This window comes from Ceratotherium simum, chromosome 4, assembly GCF_057802395.1.
Source record: "Ceratotherium simum simum isolate JZ-2026a chromosome 4, ASM5780239v1, whole genome shotgun sequence".
NCBI lineage: Eukaryota > Metazoa > Chordata > Mammalia > Perissodactyla > Rhinocerotidae > Ceratotherium > Ceratotherium simum.
Window position 1 is genome coordinate 89,427,315 of NC_141903.1, and position 19,397 is coordinate 89,446,711.

Sequence of the window (19,397 nt, forward strand, 5' to 3'; positions counted from 1 at the left end):
TTTGGGACTTTCCATGTAGATAACTATATCATCTGTTAAGAAAGACAGTTCTATTTCTTTCTTTCCAGTCTGCATGCCTTTTATTCCTTTTTCTTGCTTTATTGCATTAGCTATGGCTTCTATACAATTTTGACTAGGAGTGGTTAAAGCAGACATCCTTGCCTAGTTCCCAGTATGAGGGGAAAAGCATTCAGCCTTTCATCATTAAGTATTATCTTAGCTGTAAGCTTTTGTAGATGCCTTTTATAAGGAAATTCCTGTTTATTCTGAATCTGCTGAGAGTTTTCTAAATCATAAATGGATACTAAATTCTGTCAAATACTTTTTCTGCACCTATTAAACTGCTGATATGATAAATTACATTGATTAACTTTCAAAAGTCGAAACAGCTTTGCATTCCCAGGATAAACTTGGGCATGATGTATTATCATTTTTATAAATTTCTGACTTCAATTTGCTAGCATTTTGTTAAAGATACTTTTGTCTATGTTCATGAAAGATATTGGTCTGCAGCTTTCCCTTCTGGTAATGTCTTTGTCTAGTTTTAGTAGTAGGGTAATGTTGGTCTCACAAAATGAGTTGGGAAGTGTATCCACCTTTGCTATATTCTAGAAGAGCTTATGCAGAATTGGTATTATTTCTTTCTTAAATGTTTAGTAGAATTCACCAGAAATTAAAATTTAATTGTAGCCACCCCATAGAATTGTGAGGATTAAATGAGATAGTGTATGAAAACAGCCTATACCAAACAGCACCCAGGCAATAATAAGTATTTGCTATTATTATTAGTCTGTTAATCCAACTTAATATAGGCAGTTAGCGTATTGCTAGAAGAGCATGCACCTGCCCAGTGAAGAAGCTTATATGCCGCAGGCTGACATGCAAACCCATCTAGGTTGGCCAGAAGTGATAATGCCAAAAACCCCAGAGATTAGCCAAGATTTGAAGGAAAAGAACATTAGGTTTCTTTGCTACAATCATTATATACCCATTTAAGGTACACAGTGAAAGGGCATTAATATTCAAAAAGAATTTCAGCATTATACTATTTAAAATATTTTGTTTTATAATTGTTCTTTAAATTTCTATATGCTCAAGAAATACATGTTACTATTTACTAGAGTCATAAAATTAGGAATGCTTAGATGCAGATGAATAGTATAACAAAATTCCTCTCTACTTTGTCCACTTTGCATTTCAGTGACCACAAAAAGGCATGAGGACTAAATAAAGAATGGTAAATAATCAACCAAAGGTGCTGTGATTTTAGAAATCTATTAAACAACATACTGAATATTTTAGTGGTTTCATTTATGCATTATTACATACTCCATAGTTTTTTCACACATCCTTACATGTTTTTGCAGACTAACATTATAACAGAATTGGGAGGGGGCAGTGAAGCATACCAGGTACTGTAACAAAAAGCATTTGTGTAAATGTCTAATAGAATATTAATGAATTAAACTAATGAAAAACAAAATCTAGCTCTTCCAAATGCTAAGGTTTCACTGGACAACGGACAGAGAGGACTCAAGCCTTGGCAGTCGTAGGCTGGCAATGGTCACAGACGGAAGAGACCGCTAAAGTCAGGGTCTTGTCTCCTGTTTGACTAATAATGAATATTTATTGAACATCTCTCAGCAAGGCTGCAAGAGAACCATCTAAGCCAAATGAGCCTCTATAACGCTCTTACAGAGCTCCACAGAATACACAGATTCCCCTGGTGTATGGAGAGAACCTGGGTTTTTTAGCCCCACAGGTATAAATCCACTATGTATTTATAGCTCTGTGACCTTGAGTAAGTAACATTTGCTCTCTGGGCATCAGCCTGTTCATTTCTGAAATGCATTACCCCCTACTGACTCATCCCACAAACATTTCTTGATTGCACCAGGCCCTGTGTCACCTGCTGGGTCCACAAGGGTGGTCCTTCAAGAACCCAGACAAAGAAATGAGCATTCACAAAACAGAGCAGCGAGTGTTGTCACTGGATAAGGAGAAGGTGCACCAGCCACGTGATGGAAGGACGCCTAAACTGGGCCTGGAAGATCAGGTAAGACTTCCCTAAGGAAACCACCTTTAGCTGAGTCCTGAAGGATGAGTGAGAGTTAGCTAGGTGAGCTGTGGGGTGAAGGGTGAGGTGGAGAGCCTTCAGGTAGGCAGAAAGGCTCAGAGGAGGCAGAGGGAGAGCATGGCGCCATCAAGGACCTGAGGAAGTTCACTGTGGCCCTGGTAAGGAAGTACTATCTGATTTTAGGGCAACAGGAAGCCACTGGGGATTTTTAACATGAAAATGGATGTGGTCTTTTGTGTTTTACAAAGCTCACTCGAGTAGAATAATGGATTGAAGAGGGACAAACTGAAGGCCAAAGGGCCTGCTAGGAAACTGTTGCCTTATTCCAAGTGTGAGATGATGGCGCCTGGATTGGGGTGTGATGAAAACTAAATAACAAGGGCCAAAAGCATAGCTGGCATGTGCTGGGAACCCAGCAAATGTTAGTTGCCTTCCTTCTTCTTTCCCTTGTAACCTGCCCCATTGTTCTAAAAGGGATTGTCCAAATGGCCCAGTAGCCACTCAAGTAAAATCCCTCCCCGATGAACACATTTACAGAGAGAGAGTCTTCATAGCAGATACTTTCAGATGTCAACAGGGAAGAAATACATTCTATTTTATGTCTATTTTTGGCCACCTAGGAATGAGATTTCTAATAATTGCTGATGTAAATGCAATTTCATGGCAACACAACTGTTAGTATGTCTTAGTTAATTAAAGTAAGTTTCATCACTAATATTAGCAGCCTCTCTAGTCACTGACCATCACATCAACTACGTTACTATCTCCGTACAGTTTAAGCACTATTTTAAAATCATTTTGACAGTTTCATTTTTCTTTGTTTGTTGTGTGTCTCCTCGCCCTCTGGAATGAAAGCTCCCTGAGAACTCCCTGTCTTGCCATCTGTTCTCCCTCCAGCAGCTGGAGCAGTGCCTCGAAATAAATAGGTATGGGCTGATCCTCCACAGAACGGATGAAGAGTAGGGTCATCCACATGAAGTGACTGAAACTGGCCTCTCCTAACGGGCACCTCCACCTCAAGCCTCTCCCCTCTCAGCCGTTGTATGCCTGATTTCAAATTCATCTTTCTAAACGTGTAGTTCTGATACAGATAATTCCCCGCCATCAAATTGAGCCCAAATGCTGCATCTGACCTTCAAGTATCCCCACCCACCTTGAAGCTCCCTCTCCCACCACTGCCCACCTCCCCGTCCTCACGCAGCCTCTCTCCCAGATCAACAGGATCACTCTCCACTCCGCAGCTGCCCCGAGTACGCTCCCCCTCTGCCTCCAACACCCCACCTCTCCCTGTCTGCCCAGTAAAATCGCACCTCCCCTTCAAGGTTCATCTCAAATGTGATTGCTTTCAAAGTTTTTCCTTATTCCTTACGTCAGTGGTCCTCAACTGGGGGATTCTGCATGCTCTCTACTCCTACCCGGGGGACTTCTGGCAAGTCTAGAGACATTTTTGGTTGTGACAACCAGAGGGAAAAACACTACTGGCATCTAGAGGGTAGAGGCTGGGGATGCTGTTAACCATCCCACAACATACGGCACAGACCCCTGCAACAAAGAAGTATCTGGCCACATGTCAGTAGTGCTGAGATTGAGAAGCCCTCCCTGCCTTAAGCAAATGTCCCACTGCCACCTTGAAACCACCATGGAGTGTTGGACTGTCTTCCTGAGCTCCCACTCCTTGTTTTACAGTATGTATAGCCCCTCTCCCCACCCCACCCCCCGCCACAGGTCTGCATGCTTGAGATCACCGGCTATATCCCACCCATCTCCCTTTTCCTAATGAGCACAGCATGTCCCTTGTATGAGGGAGGTGATCAATTTGTTGACTGAAATTAAATTGAAATTTCTATTTCATTTTTTGAAGTTTTCAATTTTCTACTCAAGTCTATTTTCTCCTGTTTCCTGTTAAGAAGAAAAGAAAAGGTAGGCACCATCTTTTCTGCATTTAACCTTTAAATACTTAGAGACTGTTACTTAAATAACTTATCTGTCTTCTTATCTCCAGATAAATTCGAGTACGTTTTATGATCTCATAGGAAAGAGTGCTCTTTAAGAGCAAGAATTGGTGCTAACTTGAATTAAATGTAGTTTTTGTTTTTTGGTGAGGAAGATTAGCCCTGAACTAATGTCTGTTGCCAATCCTCCTCTTTTTGCTGAGGAAGACTGGCCCTGGGCTAACATCCGTGCCCATCTTCTTCCACTTTATATGGGAAGCAGCCACAGCATGGCCTGACAAGCCAGGCGTCGGTGCTCACCCGGGATCCCAACCTGCGAACCCTGGGCCGCTGCAGCGGAGTGCGCGCACTTAACCCCTACGCCACAGGGCTGGCTCAGAATTAAATGTAGTTTTGATGCTAGTTTTCATTACATACGGTGAAGCTGCATTTATTTCATTTAGTATATCTGTAGCTTTTGAGCTAATCCACAAACAAATAAATAGCGAACTTGACGTCCAGTTGAGTTAAAAGGCAGCTTTACATGAATCAGGACTAAATAATAAGTGCTATGATTTATCCAAAGCTCGTCCTTTTATTATTATTCTAATATTTAACAATGCTAATAAACATTTGCTGATTTTATAGTTAACTGATATTAGAAATATTTGCTGAGCATTTTACAAATAAAATATTATGGCGAATTTGCTGGCAGGGCTGTACATTTTCACTTTTGGCACATTTATAAAACTCAGCTAAGAGCCAGAATTCACATCTGATCACCAACTCCCAATTTTATCTCTTCTGAGACAGGAGAAATCTATAAGCCTAAGAAATATACACACACAGACACATGCTAGTTCTTAGAATTAAGTCTGGAATCTTGAATGAAAATTCAGCTTGGGTGAAAAGAAGGAAAATCTGGTATGATCAGAAAAGATCACCATAAATTCCTCTCACCGTTCCTAGGAGGTAAGCTGAACTCTCTTGAACATAAACCCAAATGGCCTTCAGGCTGAGGACAAGCGCAGTGGCTGGCCTGAGAGGCTGTTACACCAAGAAGCTGGACACGCTGACTCCCAATGCTGTCAGTCAAAGGCAGTGAAAACCCTCATGAAAGAGAGTGTCGTGCTGTCATATGTCAGCCAGACGGAAAATCAGCAGGTTACTTATCCTTTGAGGGAAGGAGGAAACTCCTCCAGGCAGAAAAGCACAATGTGATCAGAAGACCCTGAAAAGGCACTTATGGTTTCTGGAGTGAAGATGTCACAACCCATCACTACTGGCAAGAGGAAATGAAGACACACACACACACACACACACACACACACACACACTCCCCCAATAGACACACACATACCAGCAAAAGAAAGCACTCATCTGGCCAGCAGGAGGTGCAGAAGTAACTTCAAAAGCATCACTGGGAGCCCCAAGAGCTCAGGTACATACCTTATTGCACCTCAGTCTTAGGCAAAGACAGTTCATGATCTGATTTTTTAAATTTTGCAGTACCCACTTTCAAAATCATCTACTAAGTGAAAAAAAATTTCTAAGGCAGCAATCAGATAGAGCATGAATTGTTATTTTCCATCTGATTCAGGAGCTTTATTAAATGGAATATGATGTTACACCAAACGTTTGATATGGTAATCAACACAGCAGCTGTGTCACATGGTAAGAATCAGGGAGTGCATAATGCCAAGAAGTTGGAAGGAAATGAAGGAGTTATCCATCACAAAATATCCCTTTAATCTTGGCTCGGCCCATCAGTGTGCAATTTAGGCAGAGCTCAAATGCCTCCGAACCCGCCACGGCCAGAAGGTTCTGTTGGTGTCAGCCCTTAAGAAGAATCACGTCATTCTCCTGGTGTTAAGAAAGGCTGCAGGTACAAGATGGCCTGTATGCCTAAGTCTCACATTCAGTCAATTAATCACTGGCTTTTCTCCTCGGGCTTGCTGGGAAGTGGAAACCTTTACAGGTTTGGATGTTTTTTTTGTATTTACTGCCTTTAAACATAACCAAACCTTCTTGTACACACACATTTGTATCCCAAAAGGCAGGCACAATCATTACATATTCAGGTTCACGGTGATGAAAGTTTGGGAAAACAATTAGCTGTAATGTATTTATCAATAAATGGGGCGAGCTCTGCCCCAGCAACAATGTCCTCTGCACATCGTAGATAAAGAGTGCGATGACCTTATCAATACTCCACTTTAGTTTAAAAGGCACACAGAGTGGCATATATTATTCAGTCCTGGCTCACTCTTTCAGTGTCTTCTGATTTATTCCTTCTAAACCCCCCTTACATCAGTTTCAGTTGAAAGGAAAATATTCATATCCTTGAACTATGGACCAGGATAGGTCACCAAGCTTTCACTCCTTGTTTTGTCAGAGTCCCTTCTGGAAGCAATTCAGAGAGCTCCCACTTTCATACGCAGAAGACACTGGCAGGGGAATCCCACAGGGAACATTTCTGGCAGTGACCTCAGAGAATAACAGGATTCTAAAAATGGTTAGAAAGAAACCCCTAGATTCCTACTGGGCACCTCCTGCAGTTGTTGGAGCAGCCATCTTTGAACACATCTGTTTGTTTCTTCTCTCCTCTAAGCTTCCCCCGTTCTTACCCATCACGAATCAGATTAGAACAGCAGAATAAAAGGTCAGCGCCTTCACAGCCCAAGTCCCCAGACTACTAGCGTTTGGGGTGAGTCTCAGAAGTAGAACTATGGTAGAGGCTTGTGTATTCTCTATAGACACACCCCTTCTGTAGGCTGGTCCAGATCACACTCCACCCGCCTCACAACCACTGCTAGAGAGAGAGTCATGCGGCAGTCTTCACAGAAAGAGCACGGTCCCTTCAGACACAATGCTGAGATGGAAGAGGCCCCTCTGTGTTACAACCTGCGCCTTCCCACCTCAAATATAAATCAGCTTACTACATGTGGTGCTAAAATCTAGAGAATTTAGAGCAGTCCAATAACACCTACTAACAACATATATTTGGCAATGCCTTATTAAATAATTTTCATAGATAAAATAACCTACTTGCACACATAAATTTAAAATATCTATATAATGCCCTAACAATAATAAGACATAATAATAAATTATGTTTTTTTAACTATGTAAATGTTCCAGTGTAACAACTCTAGAATACAAAATGAAGACATGAGATGCTTGCTTCTAAACGTAGAATCACCATGAATGCGGCAAACACCAGTGTAGACAAATACAGGTGAGCTTATTAGGAACGTAAACATCACAACGAGTGTCTGTCACCACTGTGATGTGCTTTTTGGAAATGATGAACAACTCTGGTAAGAGTTTAAACAAAACAAAATGCAATCTTCCCTTGACTTATAAGTAGTTTCACTACTGGAAAATACATTATATGTAAAAAATATGCAAAAAATACTTGTGTTTATATATAAAACAGAAAAAATCCTAGGCTTAAATTATTAGAAACGAAATTTTCACATAAGTGGATATCTGATGGGACACTGGAAAGTTGTGCAGTTTTGGGGCAATGCTTTGTTACGTGGAACTGTCCCATGCATTATACATCTTTGGTCAATGGAATGTGGGCTGAAGTGACAACGCACCAGTTCTGAGCCTAGCTTAAGAGGCAACACATTTTTCCACTCACCTTCCTTGTACTTCTGCCATCTCTATGCAAAAAATATGAACTGGGTAGCCAATTATTCCAAGCAGGATTAAAAACCTAAACCTAATCTGTAGCTTGGAGAAAACCCAGGAAATCTCAACCTAGATCAGCCAGCCCTCAGCCAATCCACAGAGGCATGGGTGAAAAGAAATGATTATTACTAACTTTTGGAGTGGCTGGTTAGGCAGCATGATGTAGCAATAAATGCCTGACAAATACATGCCCACCCAGTATAGGGAGGGCAAGTATGGCTAAAGGAGGAATAGAAAAGTCAATGAGAAATTCACAATGCTGGACAGGGAATAGATGGATATTAGGAAAAAGCAGGAATGGGTGGGATCCAGGGAAAAGGCAGAAGTTGACCAGCACTACAAAAACATACAATGCTGAGTCACTAGCTGTACTAGAAGAGCCCTCCAACAAACCACACCAGTGTATATATTTCACAAGCTCATCCCCTACAATCACCTTGAGGGAGAGAAAATGCAAAGTCTGCTACAGCCTGATGGAGTCATGTAAAGGCAGGCAGAGATGTCATAAGGACTGAATAAGGCCTGTGGTTGTCACAAAATAAAACCTTTTCATCACAATTCAAATCATGGTTCATTTATCCTTTCAGATTATAAACACATATAGCATTAAATAACCAGTAGACCCACAGCAAGTCCATGAGTATTTCATTTTTACCAATATTTTTGCCTTCAAAGGAATTGGTATCTTCTACAAACCTGGCTTCTATCATTTAGATATTTTTAAAAGTAATTAAATGTATCTGTCATTCTATTTAGTTACTAATGTTCTTATTTTTTTAGGGTTGTTATTTAATGATAAATAAAAGAAATAATGAGGAAGTTTTTTTGGTGAGGAAGATTGGCCCTGAGCTAACATCTGTGCCCATCTTCCTCTATTTTGTATGTGGGACACTGCCACAGCATGGCTTGATGAGTGGTGTAGGTCTGAGCCCAGGATCCGAACCTGAGAATCAGAGTGCACCAAACTTATCCACTGTGCCACGGGGCTGCCTCCAGCAATGAGTTTTTTAAAACGTGCATATAACCAGAGGCAATGATTCCATGTTCAAACAAGATAGGAATGTATTTTAAATAATACATATATATTTTTAAAGATCTTCAGATAATGTCACATGACTCTGCAAAGTTTCTAGAGTCTATACAAAAAATTGACTGAGCTTCTAAGTGGCCAAAGCAATGAAGAAAATACTATTAGATACAAGAATCACAGAGTTCACAAAATAAACACAAAGCAGTGATTATAAGTAACTATGCAATAAATTTGATAAACTTGATTAAATCGACAAACTTCTTTTTTTAAAATGTAGCTTTTCCAAAACTGACATGAGAAGAAATAGAAACTCTGGAGCCTTTATCTGTTAAAAAGAAATGATTTTGTAATTAATCAGAGGCTTAAAAGCATTAGATGAAATTTCATACACACTTGTTCGAAATTTTAGCAAGTTAGAAACTGAAGGAAACTTATCCAATCTGATAAATATGGAGGCCAAATGACAGAATTGCTCATGAGGGGCTTCGGGTCACAAGCAGAGCTGCCCTGCAGCCCAGAGTAGTACTGAACAAATTAGGGACCATTTTCGCTGCCTCTGGCATCTTGTGGACTGGGAGTTTGGGCCTCTAGAGACAGTATCCTGGGCATAGTCATGACATTCCCCCATCCACCAGCAGTAGTAAGACTCTGCCTAGCTGTTTCCCAAACTGAGGTATGAAAAATGGGCATCTGAGCAGGACAGGGAGAGCTTTGCGGGCAGAGGTCTGAAGTCAGGATAGTGGAAGTAGGTTATGACCAGAAGGGACATGCAAGGGGCTTCCAGGCGCTGGGAATAATCTCCTTCATGATCTGGGCGTTGGTTCAAGATACGTGTTCAGTTCGTGAAAACCAATTTAGCTATAACCTTTTAACATGTGCACTTTCATTTCTGTATATTATACTCAATTAAAAAGGTTTAAAAATTACTTAAAATATTTTCAGCCCCTGTGTGTCCAGCACCAAGAGTTACAAAGGTCTCAATGACTTGGCCTCTTCCTCTGAGGTTCAAGGGACTCAGAATCTAGCAGGAAAACCCACGGAGAGAGGCTACGACGACAAAGTGGGAGACGTACTCCTACAGTGGTGGCTGCAAGGGGACTGAGAGAGAGAGAGAAAGGGCCCGAATTCTGCTGTAGAGGGTCATGAAAGTTTAAGCTGAGGCTTGAAGGGCAGGTAGGAGCCTTTCCCATAGATAAATGAGCACACGTTGGGAGTGGGGGAGGATAAATGGTGGGAGGATCAATGGCCCACGGGAAGAGAAGATAAAAAATTGCCGATCTCCAATCCCATCAAATACACAGTCCTAGTAGAATGAAAAATGTCCCTAAAATATTCTGAGTAGTAATATAAGCTTTTGACAGCTACTGGACACATAAGATTCATTGAGAACAGGGGTGGGGGAAGGGAGAGGCCCTCAGCTACGTCGGCAATGAGCAGTCCTTCTCAAGGGCCATTGTATTAAATGTTTATAAGTGGGTTATTTTTTTCATTCAAAATATACCAAAATAATTTATTTTATTATGGACTAGGAAAGCATCCATGGGGAAAACTGACACTGCTTTTTAGCCACTAAAACATTAATATTTAGACATATTTGAGAAATAGCATCAGAGGGAAATCTCGAAATTAATTCTTACCACCTTTACTGATGCCTTAATTACAAAAGTAATATGTGCTTATTGCCAAAACTCAAACAATTCAGAAATATATAAGTGGAAAATGTAAGGTCCTCTCTATCTTATTCCCAAAAGATAACCATTTCGTCCTTATCATTCCAGACTTTTTAAGGTACCTTATTTTTTTTTTAATAAAGACATGCTACATATTCTGGTCAATAAATTGCTATATTTTCAACTAATAAAATGTCTTCAAAATATTTCCATGTTAGCACATATAGGTTCACCTCACCTGTTTCAATGGCTGTGTAGTATCTCATTATTTAGATGAACCATAATTGATTTGATCACCCTCTGATGGACATTTAGGTTGTTTCCAATTTTTCACTACCACAAAGAATGACACAATGAACATCCTGTATCAATTTCTGATGATTTATCTGAATATTCTGATACCTCTGAGCATGTCTGGAAGGGAGAGACTAAGAAGTCTCCCAGGAAAGGGCTCATCCCAAGCAAAAAGCAATTTGAGACCCACTATTTATAGTCCTGGGACAACGGGCTGGTGGGATTGTGAATACAGGACACTGTGTCACTTGAAGTGTCCTCTGACCAGCCCCCATGCATTCACACATTCTCTAAACTCTCCAGGGACATTAAGAGCACATGTGGCCTCAGCAGCTTCTACAATACTAGAGCCAGGCCATCCTGGGCAGTGGGAGGCAGGTTCAGCAACACTATAGTGACGTTGCTGCAGGGGAACAAGGACCGCAGGAGCGATCCCTGAGAAACAAACAGTGAGGAGTCACGATTTCCGCAAAGAAATAGTAATGCATCTTTGAAGAAGGTTGGGAATCCACGATAAGCGTAGGAATAGAACCACAGAAATGATTGTGGATGCTACGGCGGGTCTGGATTTCTACCTCCACACTGACATGGCCAATAGGAAACCCAGGCCACAGATTTAATTGAATACTTCAAAAAATAATAATCTTTATAATTAAATTACTCTTGTGTTCAGTGCAGCTCATAATGTGTTTAATGTGCATTAACTGGAGCATGCTGTCATGTGTTGAAAATAATAATAGTATGAGGGCAAACAGGAGAATGGCCCCACAGAATTATTAGAAGATCACTTCCTAAATACAAACACACAGAAGCATAAAAATGGAATAAAGAAAAAATGGCATGCTTAGAACTATTAAAAAGTAATATTAAAATGAGTATGTTTTAAAACAGGCTAGTCAGAGCTTAAAATGACAAACTGGGTCACCATCTCTACCCACTGCCAAAATGCATGGCTCTTTGCTGCAGAGGCTCCCGTGCTGCGTGACTCAGCTGAGTAATTTAAAGCAAAGAACAAACATCTCAGATAATACTCTTAGAAAGATTCCAACCCTCCAAGATCACTATTTATCTTGTGTGAATCTGCAGATTTTAATACCTGAATATTGGAAGAGATGGCATCTACAACAACTGCTGGTGTTCCTGGTATTCCTACAAAGGCAGACCTAGAACGTCAAGATCCAGTTGTTCAGCAGCCGCAGGAGCAGTGATGGGAGGGAAGGCCCATGGAGGTGACCTAAGACTAGGAGACCTAAGCCTAGTTCTTTCAAAGCTCCTGATGCTCACTCAAAGGTCTGGCCACACTGGGTGGTTGTAACCAGGTGAAGAGAGTCATGGTGTACTGGAAAAGACACTGAACGTGGTTCAGTCCGTTATAAGCCATGTATCTGGGAAAACCACAAGTTCTCTGAGTAATGAGAGGCCTGGGGTCGTTATGACAACTATAATGCTCCCGATGCATGTGCTATATACAAATACACACAGGTTACCAGGACAGAGACATAATTAGCAGGGCCCATTACAAAATGAAAACGTGGGGACCCTTGTTCAAAGAATTTCAAGAGGTGAGGGCAGAGCATAAACCAAACACAGGCCCTTCTAAATGTGAGGCCGTGTGTGACTGCACACGTCAAAGGCCCATGAAGCTAGTGCTAGGTGTTGCCGTTCCACAGATGGGAGCTCCTTAGAACAGGACATTTGTAACTGCACAGCTGAATCTCCAGAGTACCTTGAGTTTGGTAAATATTCATGAAACACTTGACTGCTTACAGAATTGCATTATAATAAAAAGGAAGTAGGATTTCAGACATTCGATTTTCATTTCATTTTACAAGACAAACATTGAGAGAAGAGAGAAGACATCTTTAAAGTACAGTGCCTATAAAGTAACATGCTAGGAGCTTTAGGTATATTTTCTCTATTTAATCTTCACGCACAATCCTAAAAAATAGATATAAAAAGCATCCTTTCACAGCTGAAGAAATTAAGGCTCCAAGAGGTTAAAAACTCGTCCACGGTGTAAGGGCTCACTAATTGATCTGGTAATGTTTACTGAGCTCCTACTATGCCCCAGATACCACTTTAGACACTAGACAAAACAACAACCTATCCCTACTCCTGTCCGTGGCCTCCTGGAGTCTACAGTTTCATCAGCAGAGATAGTCATTAATGAAATTGATCTCATTTTTGAATAAAAGAAAATGGTAAAATTAATGAGCTTGATACACAGAGTTGCCAGATTTAGCAAATAAAAATACAGGATGCCCAGATAAATTTAAATCTCATATAAACAACAAATAATGTCTTAATATAAGTATGTTCCATGCAATATTTGAGACATATTCATATTTAAAAATGTTTTGCTGTTAATCTGAATTTAAATTTAACTGAGCCTCCTGTTTTACTCCAACAACCTTATTTATAAGGAAAAGTACACCGTGAGAGGAGAGGGAATTTTAACCTCACAAGAGAGGTTTGGGGGTTCCCCAGAGAGGGAGGACTGGACTGAAACCTGAAGGACATAAGAAGTTAACATGGTAAAGGTAGGTCGGAGCAGCTGATAAGGCTGCCGAAGCAGGAGGAGACTGATGTTTGAAGGCTGTTAGGATGGGAGAGGTATGGGGATTATGCAAAATGAGGTTACAGAAATGAGCAGGGACCAGACCATCTAGAGCCTTGAAGGCCTTGAAGGTTAAGGTTTTCAGCCTTAAGGCCACTAGACTGACTGGTCATATATGATGTTCCTTCTGCGTATGCCCTTCCTTCTTTGAAACCATTGACATAACTGTCTCCAGAGTCCTTCCCAACCACCTACCTCACTCATTCTACCTCTGACTCTTACCAGAGAAGTCAGTCATCTTGAAGTCTGCCTTGCCAGTGAGAGTGTGATTTCTCTGAGGGCTTCAAGTAGATACTCAAGAAATATTAAAGACAACAACATAGCTTAGAAGGTCCATGCATTCTGGACCCCTGCTGCACTGGCTCGTGCCAGTTCAAGGGATCCTGCAACTATGGTCCCGTCACGATGACATCCAGCCCGTATTCTGGCTGACCCACTGAACCACTCACTCAGGACCTCTAGGATGGGCTCAGAAATCTCCATTTGAACAAGCTCCCCAGGAAAGTAGGATACACACAAGTATTTGAGAACCACTGGTCTATTTGGCTATTTTAGGATTCTAGTTCATAGGATTTTGAAATAGTGGCAAATGACAAGAAAAAGCACTTGGTCTAATTTGTCATACATCTCACTGTGCTCTTGAACTGTAAGACGGCCCAAGAGCTGTGAGAAGACTGAAGCCATCAATATAGTTCTTAGTGTCCGCTCTTAACCATTTGCATTACATACCGCCCATGGGAAAAGATACAGCAAGCATGGTGTGCATTAGGTGGTCAACAGAAAACACTGAAAACGTTGTCACGTTAATTGATTTGAATATCTGCTTTACATGAAGCGGAGATTATTATTTTTCAAATTTGGTCATTTAAAAATGTTTTCATAACATATTCCGAATGGCACAATACAAAATCTAATAGACCATTTACTCTACAAAAACAGAGTCCATAGCTCCATGTAAAGTTTCAACATGAGTTAATCAAAAACCCTTCTTATATTCTACTGATAAGCAAAGTTCAAATTTAAAATATAACTCATCATATATTTCTGTATTTTATGGAGGGAAAGAATAGAACCGGAAAAGACCAAACCATCCAATCCACCCCTTTCCATTTATTTCATTTTGTTCAATTCTTCCCAATAGGGGAAGCCATCATGATATGCAACTATTACTGACCGTCCCTAATTACAAGGGGTGTTTGTGATCAAACCAAATGGTGTCTTTATATCCCATTAAGACATAGTTCCTGAAAGAATTAAAATAGTAACTTCAAGCCCCACTGTGATTTCATCTGTGTCAAATAAAGAAAGAAGCTCCAAATTCTATCCACTGCCACATCTTACACTGGTTGCTCAATAGGGCTGCAATTGAAAAAGCAAAGCAAAAACAAGTTTGCAATGTTATACCAAAACTGCGCACAGCTGGGAGGCCGCCTCTCCTAGGTTTACAAACAGACTTCATCTGAATGATGAGTTTGTGTCAAACAGGCAATGACACACGTGTAGTAAACAATGGGTCAGACAGAAACCTCAGCAACATGGAACCAAGAAGCACTGGTGAATCGTGGGTTTTCCCCTGATGCAGCCACACAGAATAAAAAGGGCATTTTAACTGTCACTGTGCACAGAAATCTACCATTATGTATGAGTAACATGAATAACAACAGAGTGAGCTGGTTAGGAAGGCATTCTGACAAATCAGATTTTTTTATTCACGAAATATATCATCAACAAATTTACCTCAGAGTAAGAGCTAACATTCCCAATTACAGGAAATGGATTTTCTGGTACTTGTGGTCACATGATATACTGCACGTTATGATGCCTTTCTGATAATCTCCTTGAGGATGGAAACTGCATCCTGTTCTCTGGGGCACCTTCCACACTTAAGGAATAGGATAGGGTTAATAATGAGGAGCATTTTTAGCTAAAAGCTCATAGGCTCTTTTGTGGCTCAGACCAGAGAAGCTACTTTTACTGTCATTGGGCCCTGAAAAATAAATTTGATTTCTCTACTACATCACCAAAAACACTCAGATGTAATCCAGAGCTTTTTATTTTTCTGCAGACAGCAGCTAATGGCATCTGATTTTATATTAGACTGCTAGGGAAAGTCTATTGTCTGCATTTACGGACATTGAAGGCCAAATTTCATTAAAGGAACAGTGCTGGGGAAAGTCTCCAGAATTTTTTAAAAGATAAAATTGTGTTCTCTTCCCTTAAAGGGACTCTGTTTCATAATATTTTCCATTCATAGACAATGTGTATGCCCAAAGCTCTGAGGCCATCTTGTTTGTCCTCATAACAACTTCGTAATAAGAGCTAGTCTGAGCTACTTGCACATTTCTCAAATGTGGAGGATGAACCCACGAGGGTAACTCACTTGCCCAGGGTGACAGAACACAGTCCTCGGGGAAGTGAGGACTAGGGTCTTTGTCTCCGGGCTCTTGGTTAACTGCTTTGCTTCCTTCCTCCCCTCCCTCTCTCGTCTTTCAGGGAGGAAAACCCCGGCCATTAGGTTTCCAGAAAGTGGGATCTTTTTAAAAAACAAATAAAATAAATAGGATGAAACGTGGATTGGGCTTTTTATTTTCTACCAGGAAATGCACTTGTAGTACCGTTTTTAACACACGCTTTTGTGTTATAAAAGAGGAATGTGACACATTGTTTTGTAAGCCATTCTCAAAACCCGCTTAGAAGCCAGGCCTCCCAACAAAACTCCTGAAGAATGGTGAAGGAATGGGTCAGCACTGCGGGATGTCATGAACCTCAACATCGGAGCTTTCACACGAAAACTTGCCACGAGCGCGAGGCCCTTCCGAACTTGCCACCGAAGACGAGCGAACGCGGAAGAGATTAATGCCAAATTCTCCTCCAGGGTTAAGGATGAGAATTAAACTGAAACAACTTTCTCGCGCTGTCAGTCAGCTAAGTACGCTGGAAGGAGGTCCAGCGACAGAGGAGACCATCAGGGCATCCCTGTCGCGGCGCCTTAAAAGACGCGCCATCTTTTAAGGAGCCCCGGGGAGCGCCGGGCCGAGGCGGCGCCTTCCCGGCACTGCGGCGCACTGCGGAGCCGCCCGCCCGCCCGCCCGCAGCCCCGGCCCTGCGGGGCTTTCCTCGCCGCCCGCCCCCGCCGCCCCCGCCGCCCCGCCGGTCGCCGCTGTCCGCGCCGGGTGCGCCGCCGGGCATCCATCACCCGAGAGCCTTTGACGCACACGAGCGCGCTCCGACGGCGACTCCGCCGCCTCCCCCGCACCCCCCCCCCCCCTCCCCTCCCCCCCCCCCCCCCGCCCGCCCCTCGCGGGTCTGCGTTTGCATCACTCGCACACGTAGCCGGTGACGCGCGCCCCCCTCTCTTGGGCCGTCCAGGCGGCACCTCCAGCCCCTGTGACTCAGCCCCCCGTCCGCCCCCGCGCCGAGGGCCTGAGGTCCCCGCACGCCCACAGAGAAGCTCTGGGCTGTGCGTCTGCGGCGGGGTGCTCGCTGGCCCATGGCAAGTTTATTACCATATTCCGCAGTCCTCGAGGGCCCAGCCCGGGGCGGTCCCCGCGACGCGCTGGAGAAGAGTCTTCCCAGTTCTAGAACCCAGACGGAAGGGAAAGAGCCCGCCCAGAGAAAGGGCCAAATGGGTTGGGTGATGGCCTCCACAGCCCCATCGCCAGCTGCAACTACCCCGGGAGTCGGTCTGCTTACGGGTGACGGCCCCTCTGGCCCCCGAGCCTCGCGCCCGCCGGTCTGTTTCGCGGCGCGCGGCGCACAGTAGGCGCCGGGCAGGTTTTTGCTGAATGGAGGCGTCGTGGAGGGAGGCGCAGGCGCTACGAACGGAGCCTCCGCGCCGCGGGTTCCCTGCTCTCCTCCCTCTCTCGCTCTCGCGTAGACATCAGACAGGGCTTCAGGGATTTACGTGGAAGAGTTTTTACATCCCTCGTGTTTCTTTCAGGCTGCCGCAGCGCCCACCGCGGCTGCCTCTGCTCTCCCGACACCCGCACGTCTGCAGAGGGATCCCCGCCGAAAAGTTGAGCCAAGGCTGGGGTAGGGGGACTGGTCCGACACCCAGCCGGGGGCTCGGGGCTGCTTGTTTTGAATCAGCCTTCCCCTGCCCGTCGAACCACGCCAGCAAAGGACAGTGGAGGTCCCGGCAGAAGGCGGGCGCGGCCCCCGACTCCCCGCTGCTGCCCACCCGCCTCCCCTGGGAATCCGGGATAAAGTGCGCCGGCACCCCTGACCTAGCATAGGGCAGCCGGGGGTCACTCCATCTGCTCTACCCGGACTTGCGCGGTCCCGCCCCAGCAAAGGCGCCCCGCCGGGCAGCACCTGGCACCCAGGGCAGGCGGGGCAAAGTTGCGCTTCTACCAGGCAGCAAAAAGTTCCCCAGGCTGCAGCGGGTCCGGCAGGGAAATTAAGCAGGGCCGGGAAATCCCGCCACCGCTGCCGGGGTCCCTCACTCACCACTCCAGCCGCCGGGGTCCCCCTGCCCCGAGGGCGTCAGCGCTGCAGCCGCCGCCGCGCGGGCGTCGCTCCGGCTCGCTCCCCGGGGCCGCCTCCGTCTGCCACTCTCTCCTGCAGCGCGCAGAGTGGTGACTCCTCGGAGCGTGTCAGCGGCGAGAGGAGGGGCGGGAAGGGGCTCCGGGCTTGCCTGCTGCGGTGCTCCGGCCCCTCCTCCGCGCGCCTCCTCCCCGCGGTGCTGCAGTGCCGGGCGGCGGCGTGGCGGGAGTGCGAGCGCCGCGCGGGAGGGAGTCACGGCGCGCGAGGGAGGCGGAAGCAGCGCACGACTCGGGCGGGGCGGGCTGACTGCTCCGGGAAGCCGGGTGCCGAGCGCTGCGGCGGCGCGGGGTGGGGGCGGGGCCAGCCCCGAGTGGCAGGTGCCTTTGGAGAAGGCGGGGCTCCGAGTTTGTAGCAGGGGGGAGGAAAGGGGTGCCAGTCCTCAGTGAGTCACCGAGTGTGACTGTGCGTTGCGCACCTGGGGCCGGCGCCCCGAGTCTGGTCCGGCGAGACAACAGGAATTCCGAGTGCCGGACCCGGCTGGTGCCGGGAAAGAGGGTTTGCCCCCTATTTCTGGGCCTGGGACTGCCCTGTGCGCCCTGACTCGGCTTCCAGGGAGCATCAGGCAGGGCTAGGTTGACGAGTCCCCCCGCCCGCCGCCCCCGCTGGCAGACGAGTCGTCGGGAAGCTTGGGGCGCAGTAGGAGGAAACTTTGCCGGGTGTCTGGGGTCTCCCCAATGCCAGGCGGGCCAGACAGCGGGACCCCCAGGCAGACATTGGAAGTAGCCCTTCCGGGAGAAACTACCGAATATTTTTTTTAAAACCACGGGAATTCTGCTTGTATTCTAGAGAACATTTCGCCCGTTGGCGTGCGGGAGACCCCAACTCGAGCTTCCCCGTTCCAAAGCGGCGAGGCTCGGCGGCTCGGGAGAAACCTGCCCCCGCGACGCCACACCCGAGGCTGGCGCGGCCACCCTGCGGCGGCCGGGGAGGGCGTCGCCTTCCGCTGGACTCCAGCCGTCGCCCCTCCCGCCTCCCACCCCGCACCGCCACCTCCCCCGCGGCCGCCTAGACTCTACGGGGAGCTGGGCGTCCCCAAGTCCCTGAGCCCGCCAGGAACCCACAGGGCCTGTGTGGGGTGGGGATCGGCCACACAGGCGGGTGCTTTCCCCGCGATCGCTGCCCGAGCGATGGGTGACCCGAAGCGACACAAGGCGCAGCGCCGGTGCGGGCTGCGCTGGGTGGAACTCACACACACACACACACACACACACACACACCATCTATCTGCCAGTGTGTTCTATTCGTGTAAATATGCCTGGACACTGAATGGATGAGTGTGTGGCTATAAATGTGAGTATTACGGGTCCATGTGCCGGGCAGGGGAGGTATCAGGCACCTGAGGCAGCCTCCTGCCGGGAGAAGCTGGTGCGGATGAGGGATCACGCTGAGCGGTGTTGTAACATGAGCTCTCCGGCTTCGTTTGTGCCGCTGTGCAGGATACTGTGGAGAGAAGAACAGAGCCATTCCCAGACCTATAAGGTTCTCTTCTCTCCGTTAAGTTATGATTCTCGGGTCCCAGTGAGCCTACACTGTT

The 19,397-nt window shown here is 45.4% G+C and overlaps 1 protein-coding gene across 1 annotated transcript in view; it reads right to left on the minus strand.

Annotated features, from left to right (window-relative positions):
• Positions 1 to 18,048, minus strand: part of SV2C (synaptic vesicle glycoprotein 2C) — a 196,089-nt gene extending 178,041 nt beyond the window's left edge. The window contains exon 1 of the mRNA XM_014797705.2: positions 17,768 to 18,048. The gene's annotated coding sequence lies outside the window, so the exon portion shown is untranslated. The remainder of the gene's footprint in view (positions 1 to 17,767) is intronic.
• Between the last annotated feature and the right edge of the window lie 1,349 nt (positions 18,049 to 19,397).